Here is an 11,600-nt window from a genome sequence, read left to right as displayed (position 1 = left end):
CCAAATGAATCAAAAGGCAGATAAAATGACCCTGTCCATAAAAGTGTCCTTCCCTCCTACAAGCACATTTTTCATCCAAACCGAACTAACAAAGAAACCTTCAGGTGTATGTAAGACATAAGTGCCTCTTAAATTCAAGATGTAGTGTTAACTGAGCCTAATGCAAATAAACGTCAGCAGCACCAGTGCCATATGAATGTTCAAGGCCCTCAGCCATCTGCAATACAAGTCATACATGAACAGAACAATGAATACCCTTTGCTGTTTTTCCAGACATATGGAACTGTTTAGTTGAACAATGGCCAGTGTATCCTCTCCAAGACCATATACTCAGCAAAAAAGAAACATCCCTTTTTCAGGACCCTGTCTTTCTTTCAATGATAATTCGTAAAAATCCAAATAACTTCACAGATCTTCATTGTAAAGGGTTTAAACACTGTTTGCTTGTTCGATGAACCACAAACAATTAATGAACAGGCACCTGTGGAACGGTCGTTAAGACACTAACAGTTTACAGACGGTAGGCAATTAAGGTCACTGTTATGAAAACTTAGGACACTAAGAGGCCTTTCTACTGACTCTGAAAAATACCAAAAGAAAGATGCCCAGGGTCCCTGCTCATCTGTGTGAACGTGCCTTTGGCATGCTGCAAGGAGGCATGAGGACTGCAGATGTGGCCAGGGCAATAAATTGCAATGTCCATACTGTTGAGACGCCTAAGACAGCGCTACAGGGTGACAGGACGGACATCTGATTGTCCTCGCAGCGGCAGACCACGTGTAACAACACCTGCACAGGATCGGTACATCTGAACATCACACCTGCGGGACAGGTACAGGATGGCAACAACAACTGCCCAAGTTACACCAGGAACACACAATCCCTCCATCAGTGCTCAGACTGTCCGCAACAGGCTGAAAAAGGCTGGAATGAGGGCTTGTAGGCCTGTTGTAAGGCAGGTCCTCACCAGACATCACCGGCAACATGTTGCCTATGGGCACAAACCCACCGTCGCTGGAACAGACAGGACTGGCAAAAAGTGCTCTTCACTGACGAGTCGAGGTTTTGTCTCACAGGGTGATGGTCGGATTCGCGCTTATCGTTGAAGGAATGAGCGTTACACCGAGGCCTGTACTCGGGAGCGGGATCGATTTAGAGGTGGAGGGTTCATCATGGTCTGGGGCGGTGTGTCACAGCATCATCGGACTGAGCTTGTTGTCATTGCAGGCAATCTCAATGCTGTGCGTTACAGGGAAGACATCCTCCTCCCTCATGTGGTACCTTCCTGCAGGCTCATCCTGATAGACTCCAGCATGAAATGCCACCAGCACACTGCTCGTTCTGTGCGTGATTTCCTGCAAGACAGAATGTCAGTGTTCTACCATGGCCAGCGAAGAGCCCAGATATCAATCCCATTGAGCATGTCTGGAACCTGTTAGATCGGAGGGTGGAGGCTAGGGCCATTCCCCCCAGAAATGTCTGGGAACTTGCAGGTGCCTTGGTGGAAGAGTGGGGTAACATCTCACAGCAAGAACTGGCAGATCTGGTGGAGTCGATGAGGAGGAGATGCACTGCAGTACTTAATGCAGCTGGTGGCCACACCAGATACTAACTGTTACTTTTGATTTTGACCCCCCCTTTGTTCAGGGACACATTATTKAATTTCTGTTAGTCATTTGTCTGTGGAACTTGTTCAGTTTATGTCTCAGTTGTTGAATCTTGTTATGTTCATACAAATATTTACACATGTTAAGTTTGCTGAAAATAAACTCAGTTGACTGTGAGAGGACGTTTCTTTTTTTGCTGAGTTTACATTATTGAATAAACATTCGGAGATAGACATGCATTCATCATAGAGAATTGAAAGGGCTCTTACTTATCAGTAACAGGATTTATCCCCCTTCAGCCCAGTAAATGATCCATTTCTGCTGCTCTTATATTGAGCAAGTTTAATGAAATACTGTATCGTCAGATGAATAACGAGCTATGAGGTTGCACTTCTGACAAGGCCTGTTCTTCAGTAAGTTCTAGTTTCATCACATAAGAGTGGATAAAAAAAGCTGTCACCACACAAACACAGGGAAATAAAAGAACTGAACAAGATTACAGTAAAATTACAGATCATAATTGTGCCCTYTGTTATGATAAGGTAACATAATAAAGTAGGGTAGTGCATTATGATTACAAAGGCAAAGTGTGTGTACTTGAGTACGTGTGTGTCATGCTGTCACGCCCTGACCATAGAGAGCTGTTTATTCTCTATGTTGGTTAGGTCGGGAGCACTACTCTGAGCTTCACGTTTCGTTTGTTCGCTTTATTGTTTTTGTTATTTGAGTTTTCTCTTCCTAATAAAAAGGATGGAAACATACCACGCTGCATTTTGGTCCACTCCTTATGACGATCGTGACAGAAGATCCCACCAACAACTGACCAAGCAGCGTGCCCAGGAGTGGAGGACATACTGGACGTGGGAAGAAATTATGGCAGGAGATAGAAGCCTGCCATGGAAGCAGGCGGAGGCAGCGAGGGAACATCAGCGACGACGCCAGGGTTCGCGGCCACAACGCAAGCCCAAAAGACAGCCCAAATTTTTTGGGGGGGAGGCACACGGTGTGGTCGGCGACGATGAGGGGTGAGTCAGAGACCAAGGAGGAATATTGGGACAGATTGAGCGAGGAGTGGGCAGCGAAAGTTGAGGGGAGTGAGCCAGAGCCAACTCCCCGTACTCACCGTGGGGAGCGTGTGACCGGTCAGGCACCATGTTTTGCGGTGATATGCACTGTGTCTCCAGTGCGCATTCACAGCCCGGTGCGTTCTGTGCCAGCTCCTCGCACTTGTCGGGCTAAAGTAGATATCTGTCCAGGATGGGTTGTGCCGGCTCAGCGCGCCTGGTCTCCAGTGCGCCTCCTCGGTCCAGGATATCCTGCGCCGGCTCTACGCGCTGTATCCCCAGTGCGCCTTCACAGCCCAGTGGGTCCTGTGCCAGCTTCCCGCACTTGCCGTGTGAAGGTGGTCATTTGTCCAGGACGCGTTGTAACAGCTCTACGCTCCAGACCTCCAGTGCGCCTCCACAGTCCAGTACGTCCTGTGCCTCCTCCCCGCACTCGCCCTGAGGTGCGTGTCACCAGCCCGGTGCCACCTGTACCGGTCCCACGCATCAGGCCTCCAGTGCGCCTCCACAGTCCAGTACGTCCTGTGCCTCCTCCCCGCACTCGCCCTGAGGTGCGTGTCACCAGCCCGGTGCCACCAGTGCGCCTCCACAGTCCATTACGTCCTGTGCCTCCTTCCCGCACTCGCCCTGAGGTGCGTGTCACCAGCCCGGTGCCACCTCTACCGGTCCCACGAATCAGGCCTCCAGTGCGCCTCCACAGTCCAGTACGTCCTGTGCCTCCTCCCCGCACTCGCCCTGAGGTGCGTGTCACCAGCCCGGTGCCACCTGTACCGGTCCCACGCATCAGGCCTCCAGTGCGTCTCCACAGTCCAGTACTTCCTGTGCCTGCTCCTCGCGCTCGTCCTGAGGTGCGTGTCACCTGCCCGGTACCACCAGTACCGGCCCCACGCACCAAGCTTCCGGCGACAGTTCCCAGTCCAGAGCTTCCGGCGACAGTTCCCAGTCCAGAGCTTCCGGCGACAGTTCCCAGTCCAGAGCTTCCGGCGACAGTTCCCAGTCCAGAGCTTCCGGGGACGTTTCATAGTCCAGAACCTCCTAAGACGGTCCACGGTCCAAAACCTCCTGTAACGGTCCACGGTCCGGAACCTCCTGAGACGGTCCATGATCCGGGACCACGATCCGGACCTCCGACGATCTACGGTCCGGAGTCTCCGGCGACGAACCACGGTCCGGAGTCCCCGGCGACGAACCACGGTCCGGAGTCCCCGGCGACAATCTACGGTCCGGAGTCCCCAGCGACGATCTACGGTCCGGAGTCCCCGGCGATGATCTACGATCCGGTTCCTCCGGCAACGAACCACGGTCCGGAGCATCCGGCGACGATTCACGGTCCGGTTCCTCCGGCGACGACCCACAGTCCGGTTCCTCCGGCGACGACCCACGGTCTGGTTCTTCCGGCGACGAGCCACGGTCCAGTTCCTCCGATGAATCCACGAGCGGAGTGGGTACTTCGCCCAGCACCGGAGCCGCCCCCGACAGTAGATGCCCACCTGGACCCTCCCCTATTGAGTCAGGTTTTGCGGTCGGAGTAGGCACCTTTGGGGTGGGGGGGAGGGGGGTACTGTCACGCCCTGACCATAGAGAGCTGTTTATTCTCTATGTTGGTTAGGTCGGGGTGTGATTAAGGGTGGGTTACCTAGGGGAATTATATGTCTATGTTGGCCTGGTATGGTTACCAATCAGAGGCAGCTGTTTATCGTTGTATCTGATTGGGGATCATATTTAGGTAGCCATTTCCCCATTGTGCTTTGTGGGATCTTGTCTAAGTATAGTTGCCTGTGAGCACTACTCTGAGCTTCACGTTTCGTTTGTTCGCTTTATTGTTTTTGTTATTTGATACCACGCTGCATTTTGGTCCACTCCTTATGACGATCGTGACAGTGTGTGAATTTGTAGCACATGGGGATGTGTGAAACTTACTGCTCAGCCTGAAGTATCACCACTTACGCTGCCAAATTGTTGACTTTTCGGTGGCACTCACGTGTGCTAGCAAGGCAGAGGTCTTTGGTTCGAGCCTCGGGTAGAGCTGACGCAGGAGGAAGTGGTACTTGCTAACTTCTTAGGGCTAGGGTCCTTTATTCTCAATTTCCGCCTGACTGACGTGCCCAAAGTAAACTGCCTGTTACTCAGGCCRTGAAGCCAGGKCATGCATATAATTGGTACCATTGGAAAGAAAACACTTTGAAGTTTGTAGAAATGTTAAAATAATGTAGGAGACTATAACACAATAGATATGGTAGGAGAAAATCCAAAGAAAAAACAACCGGAGAGAGAGCCCATGCTCTTACAATGTAAAGTATAGGGGCATACTCAATTCTAGCTCCCAGGTTGCAATCTAGCTCCTATGGCTTCCACTGGGTGTCAGCAGTCTTTGTTCAAGGTTTCAGGTTTGTAACTTGAAAAACAAATAAGAAATAACCGTTTTAGTACAGGGACTGGAAATTCGTGTTTGCGCACCCCATGAAGACAAGATGCACCTGCTAAAATTGGTTTCCTATTGAACATACTTCTTTCCGAAAGAAACATTATAGTTTGATTACATTTTAGGGTATCTGAGGATTAAATAGAAACTTATTTTTACTTCTGGAAACAAAGTTTAGGTGTAGATTTTTGGATTKCTTTCTCTGCATGTTGAACGAGTGGATTACTCAAATCGATGGCGCCAACTAAACAGWCTTTTGGGGATATAAAGAAGGGTTTTATCCAACAAAASGACACTACATGTTATAGCTGGGACCCTTTGGATGAGAAATCAGAGGAAGATTTTCAAAAAGTAAGTTAATATTTAATCGCTATTTGTGAATTTATGAAACCTGTGCCGGTGGAAAAATATTTTGATGTGGGGCGCCGTCCTCAAACAATCACATGGCATGCTTTCGCTATYATAGCTACTGTAAATGCAGTTAGATTAACAAGAATTTAAGCTTRCAACCGATATAAGACGCTTGTATGTACCTAAATGTTTAATATCCATATTTTGGGAGGATTATTTACGCSTATTCCCCTAAGCAAGCAGCGTTACGTCCGTTATAGATGATGCTTGTCAGTATTAACAGTATTAATCTGATGCCTCAACCTGGGCTTGAACACATCGCCAAAAATCACCCTCGAAGCATCGTTACCCATTGCTCCACAAATGCCACAGCTCTTGCAGAGCAAGGGAAACAACTACTTCAAGGTCTCAGAGCGAGTGATGTCACTGATTGAAATGCTACTAGCGCATACTGCTAARTAGCTAGCCATTTCACAGCGGTTACATTAGTGACTCGGATCTGCAGTTGTGGTCAGCTCAATGCTGGGGTCACTGTGTAGTAGGTTTAGGGGATGAATGTGCTAAACTTACTCCTCAGCCTGAAGTGTCGCCACTTATACCGCCAAATTGTAAATTTGTGAGATGCTTCGGGAGGGCGGTCACGTGTACTAGCAAGGCAGAGGTCCTGGGTTCAAGCCTCAGTTCGAGCCAAAACAGGAGGAAGCGGTACTGTTAGCGAGCCAGCGTGACATCAATTACACATGCTTACATACATGTGTGTATGTGTGCATATTAATAAATGCATCAGTGTGTATGTTGTGCATATTAATAAAATAATCAAGCAAATAATAAATGTATCATGTGTGTATGTGTGCATAATTAAAATGTATCAGTGTGTATGTGTGCATATAAAAAATGTATCAGTGTGTATGTGTCCATATTAAGAAATGTATCGTGTGTATGTGTGCATATTAATAAATTGTATCATTGTGTATGTGTGCATATTAATAAATGTATCAGTGTGTATGTGTGCATATTAATAAATGTATCATTTTGTATGTGTGTATATTAATAAATGTATCAGTGTGTATGTGTGCATATAAATAAATGTATCAGTGTGTATGTGTGCATATAAATACATGTATCATTGTGTATGTGCGCATATTAATCAATACATCAGTGTGTATATGCGCATATTAATCAATACATCAGTGTGTATGTGCACATATTAATCAATACATCAGTGTGTATGTGCCTTGTTTCAGTGTGTGTGCACGTACGTATGTGCCAGTTTGTATTATAGGTACAAATTCTGTTTGCAGTCAGTACATAAATTATTTATTCATTCAAGTAATCAATAGTAGTATTCAAGTGGTGTAATCAATGGGTTTCTCACTTGCAGTCTTAAGGCTGAATGCTGTTCATTGCGGTAGACTCCGTCTAGTGCAGAATGAGTCTGGGGCTATTGCACAGCTTCATTAGTCTTCCTTTGATCTCCCTGCCACAGGAGCACAAGGCTAGATTATCATACTGAAATACTGCTCCTTACTCATCTTTGATCTGAGCTCTCTCACCTCCTCTGGTGTTGTGAAGAATACCTTGTTAATGTACTCAAGGAGAAACTGGAATAGAAAGGTCACCCCCGAAGCTAAGTGTGCAAGGCTTAGGGAAACAATGCAACACTTTCATGTTATTACCAATGATTAAGGTACATGATTCTGAAAGACAGTTTTTACAATGTGATTACATCTATCATTACAGAGCCAATTGTTTTATTCTTAAACACAGAAAAGAGAATGGGGTAGAGAGGCAGTATGAGGGGAAGAAAAGGTTAGGGTGTGTGTGTGTGTGTGTGTGTGTGTGTGTGTCGTGTGTGTTGTGTGCTGTGTGTTTTTTTATGGGTGTTTGTTTGTGTTGAGAGAGAAGAAGAGAGAGCAGACAGACAGACAGATATATAGATAATAAATATAAATAGAAGAAGGAGACAGACAGACAGACAGACAGACAGACAGAAACACAGACAGACATACAAGACAGACAGACAGACAGACAGACAGACAGACAGACAGACAGACAGACAGACAGACAGACAGACAGACAGACAGACAGACAGACAGACAGACAGACAGAGAGAGAGAGAGAGAGAGAAGCGGGTGGGTTAGGCTGAGAGAGAGGAAAGCCCCTTTGACAAAATTTTGACAAAGTGTGACAGGTCTTATGTTTACTGGCAGTCTCGTATGTCAACTTCCGAGCAACAAAGAAGTGATTAAATCATGATCACTGAGAGTGATTCAAATGACTATACTGTGACTATACTGCATGCACTGCTAAAGGAATATTACCAGAAATGTATCCACAGCATGACAACTAAGCAGTCGGATTGTACCAGCGGGGCTTGGATAGAGAGAGAGGGGGGGAGAGGGGGAACGAGAAGGCACTAAGGAGAGCTGAGGCCTTGCTGGACCCAGAGCTTTTACATAAGCCAGCCTTTATGTTACCAAATGAAGTAATGCAACCAGTGTCGATGCAACCACTCTCCGTAGCCTAGGAAACCATACATTGAGTTTTCATAAAATAAACATTGTGTAAGGAGACCAGCTGGTGGGACTCACAGTTAAACATGCTTCTCATCAAATACAGTCGCTGAATTGAGCAACCATCGGGTCATTTTTCAGGACCAGATAAACAAAACACAAGTACTGAATCAGGGCTTGCAAAACATAATCAATATTACATTTGATTATTATTCTATCAAACATACATATTTCATCCAGCCTGTGATCTGGGAGCCAAGCCGAGAGAAGTCCTAAAAAATGTCCTTTGAAACTGCCCAGAAATGACTGGAACATTCAAACATACAAAAGCTTATGCATTTCTCTCCAAGCCTAGCCATGTAGCCAGCAGAAGAAAAGAGGCTATCTATCCATCCTAGATTTCTTGGCTGTCGCATGGGCAAACAGAGCAGAAAAACTCACTGATGGACTGAGAATAATCACAAAGGACAGGTTTGAACAGATTCCATTTGATTTMAACAATTCAAATGGAACTGTGGGTTTGGGACTGACTGCCTCGCCGCTGAGCACAAAAGCCGATTCTCTTCTGCGCTTGTAGTAATGTCATGTATTTGAGCTCCTCCGAGTCTGTTTTCTGTTGCCAGTCAATGTGAACTCAGGTACCCTGGTACTCAATACATACAAGGAATGAGCCGTATTGCTGAATCCTGTTTCTTCTTCTCACACGTGTTGAGAAATCATTGTGGACCAGTGTGTCAAGACAATGATAAGAAGAGAAAATCAAGACCTTGTAACAAGTCTACATCTGTAAACATATTCCCTATTCCAGAGAGAGGGTTTTGTCAGTGCTTTCTGTGATCACCATGAGAGAGCAGCAAGGACCATAAGATGCTAACACACTTCATAAGCTCTATGAGAATATCTGTGAGGAAGAAGGTGACAACCACCCATTAAAACAGATCAACAGGCTGATCTCTGTTACTTTTCATTGTTCTTTGGGGGACAGTTTCCCTTCTTACTGCAGAGCTGCTGGTTCTCAGTSTTGGTGCTATTGGTCTGTCCTTACTCCAGGAGCAGTGATGATGGGCCTCCCAGCCTACTAAGGACCAGGTCTTGCCATTCAACCTGAGGGATGATGGATGACTACCAGTTCCACTGGTGCAGATAACACTGTGGGATAGGCTGCGCTGAGTCACATGACCATCTGTCAGCGGCTCATTCATCAACACTTGGGGCGGGGGTGGGAGGGGTGCACAAGACTGTTTATCACAGAGATTGTACCAAGGGCACTTTTGAAAGGGACTTCATAGATGTCTAGGACATATACATTTTCTTACATTTTCATAATTTATAACGGCATACTTAATGCTATAAATGTTATGGAGCATATTCATGTTCTGGGCTTCAAAGAAAAGTCAACATGCAGGAGTTGACTTTGGGGAGGTAGCCTGCCTGCCTGCCTCAAATCTATGTCTGGTATTTGCATTATGTTACAGCATTAGTATGCCTCTCAAACACACAAGTCCCTGACACACCATTGATAGTATTGCATAGATACTGAAAAATGTTCCTATCCCTGCTTCATGTTAAAACTCGTGTGATTTTACGTTAAAATAAAACAAATTTGATGTCAGTACAATGCATTCTCCTTCAATCTGTGGCTGAAATTCTAACACAGTTGCCAAATCTATATATTTTTTTAATCTCATGTCAGGCTCCATTCTTGATATGGCAGAGGTGAAAAAGCGCTAACTAAATCTGGACTGAGTGCAGCAGTAACACAACCTTCAGCCATGGGGCATGCCAGGCTACACACATGTGCACACAAACACATGCACGCACACAGGCTTGCAAGCAGTGTGRCACCACACAGTTCCTGTAGACCCAGGGATTGGTGATAGACACCCAACATGTGTTTTCCAAAGCTTTCCTTAAAAAGTGGAATGCCAATTAGAGGAGTATTCTCACTGACCTTTTACCATTTGCGTATCATGGAGAAGGTAGAGGAAGATATAGGAAGATAGAGGAAGACATAGGAAGATAGAGTCAGAGACAGAAAAGGATACAGAGAGGGAAGCTGCCATACTGGCGACATGCTAACACACAATGGCTTCCATTCTGTGTAGACTCCTCATTCACAAACATGTCCAATTGATTCGTGGACCTGGCAACAAACTGTCAGATAGTGTTTTGTTATGTAAAGGTTATGCTGGATGTGAATGCACATGATGGTGCCGCTAAGTATGGAGAGGAAATCTCTCAAACTATTTACCATGATGACCATTGATGAAGACACATGATTGAAATAAATAAATGAACAATAAATGAACAGGCATATCATCAAATGTATTGATACAAAAACACATTCATCGCTGTTTATTTATTGAAAGGTATTTAAAGTTGTTAAATATAATAGCAGTTCTGCTTGCATGTTCAGCTGTTTAAATTTATTTTAAATAGTATTTGTTCAGTTTTTTTTTTCATTTTGTTTTTTTCCAGAGGAGTTTATTGTAAAAAACGTTTTAGCTCTTCAAATGATGTTTGTCTCTTTGAGCAGGTCCAGGGATTTTAGTAAAGTGGTAGCCTCGTGGAAAGCCCAGAAGCCTGCACACGCAATGTAATTGCATTATACTGTATAGTCTCTATATACAGTAATGCCATGTGAGGGGGACACATTCCGGAGCCCTTGAATGACCCAGCCATCTATACACTCAAGGCACAGCACCATCTACAAATGAGAAAGAGCGAGAGAGAGAGAGAGAGAGAGAGAGAGAGAGAGAGAGAGAGAGAGAGAGAGAGAGAGAGAGAGAGAGGAAAAAGTAGAGAGAGAGAGAGAGAGAGAGAGAGAGAAGAGAGAGAGAGGAGAGAGAGAGAGAGAGAGAGAGAGAGGTTGCCACAAGAAAGGGAAACCAGTGAAGAACAAACACATTTACATTTTGGTACTTTAACTATTTGCCACATCGTTACAACACGGATATAGACATAATATGACATTTGAAATGTCTTTATTTTTTGGAACTTGTGAGTGTAATTGCGAGGTGTAATATTTACTGTTATATTTACATTATGTTTTCACTATTGTTTATCCATTTCACTTGCTTTGGCAATGTAACATATGTTTCCATGCCAATAAAGCCCTTGATTGAAACTGAATTGAATCGAGTGAGAGTATGTACAGTTGAAGTTGGAAGATTACATACACTTAGGTTGGAGTCATTAAAACTCGTTTTCACAACCACTCCACAAATTTCTTGTTAACAAACTATAGTTTTGTCAAGTTTGTTAGGACATATACTTTGTGCATGACACAAGTCATTTTCGAACAATTGTTTACAGACAGATTATTTCACTTATAATTCACTGTACCTCAATTCCAGTGGGTCGAGAAGTTCACATACACGAAGTTGACTGTGCCTTTAAAAAGCTTGGAAAATTCCATAAAGTTGTCATGGCTTCAGAAGCTTCTGTAGGCTAATTGACATCATTTGAGTCAATTGGAGGTGTCCCTGTGGATGTATTTCAAGGCCTACCTTCAACTCCAGTGCCTCTTTGCTTGACATCATGGGAAAATCAAAATAAATCAGCCCAAGACCTCAGAAAAGAAATGTAGACCTCACGCCAATTTCAACTGCCTGAAGGTACCACGTTCATCTCTACAAACAAT

Source organism: Salvelinus sp. IW2-2015, linkage group LG5, assembly GCF_002910315.2.
Source record: "Salvelinus sp. IW2-2015 linkage group LG5, ASM291031v2, whole genome shotgun sequence".
Classification (NCBI taxonomy): domain Eukaryota; kingdom Metazoa; phylum Chordata; class Actinopteri; order Salmoniformes; family Salmonidae; genus Salvelinus; species Salvelinus sp. IW2-2015.
Note: the sequence above shows the minus strand (reverse complement) of the source record.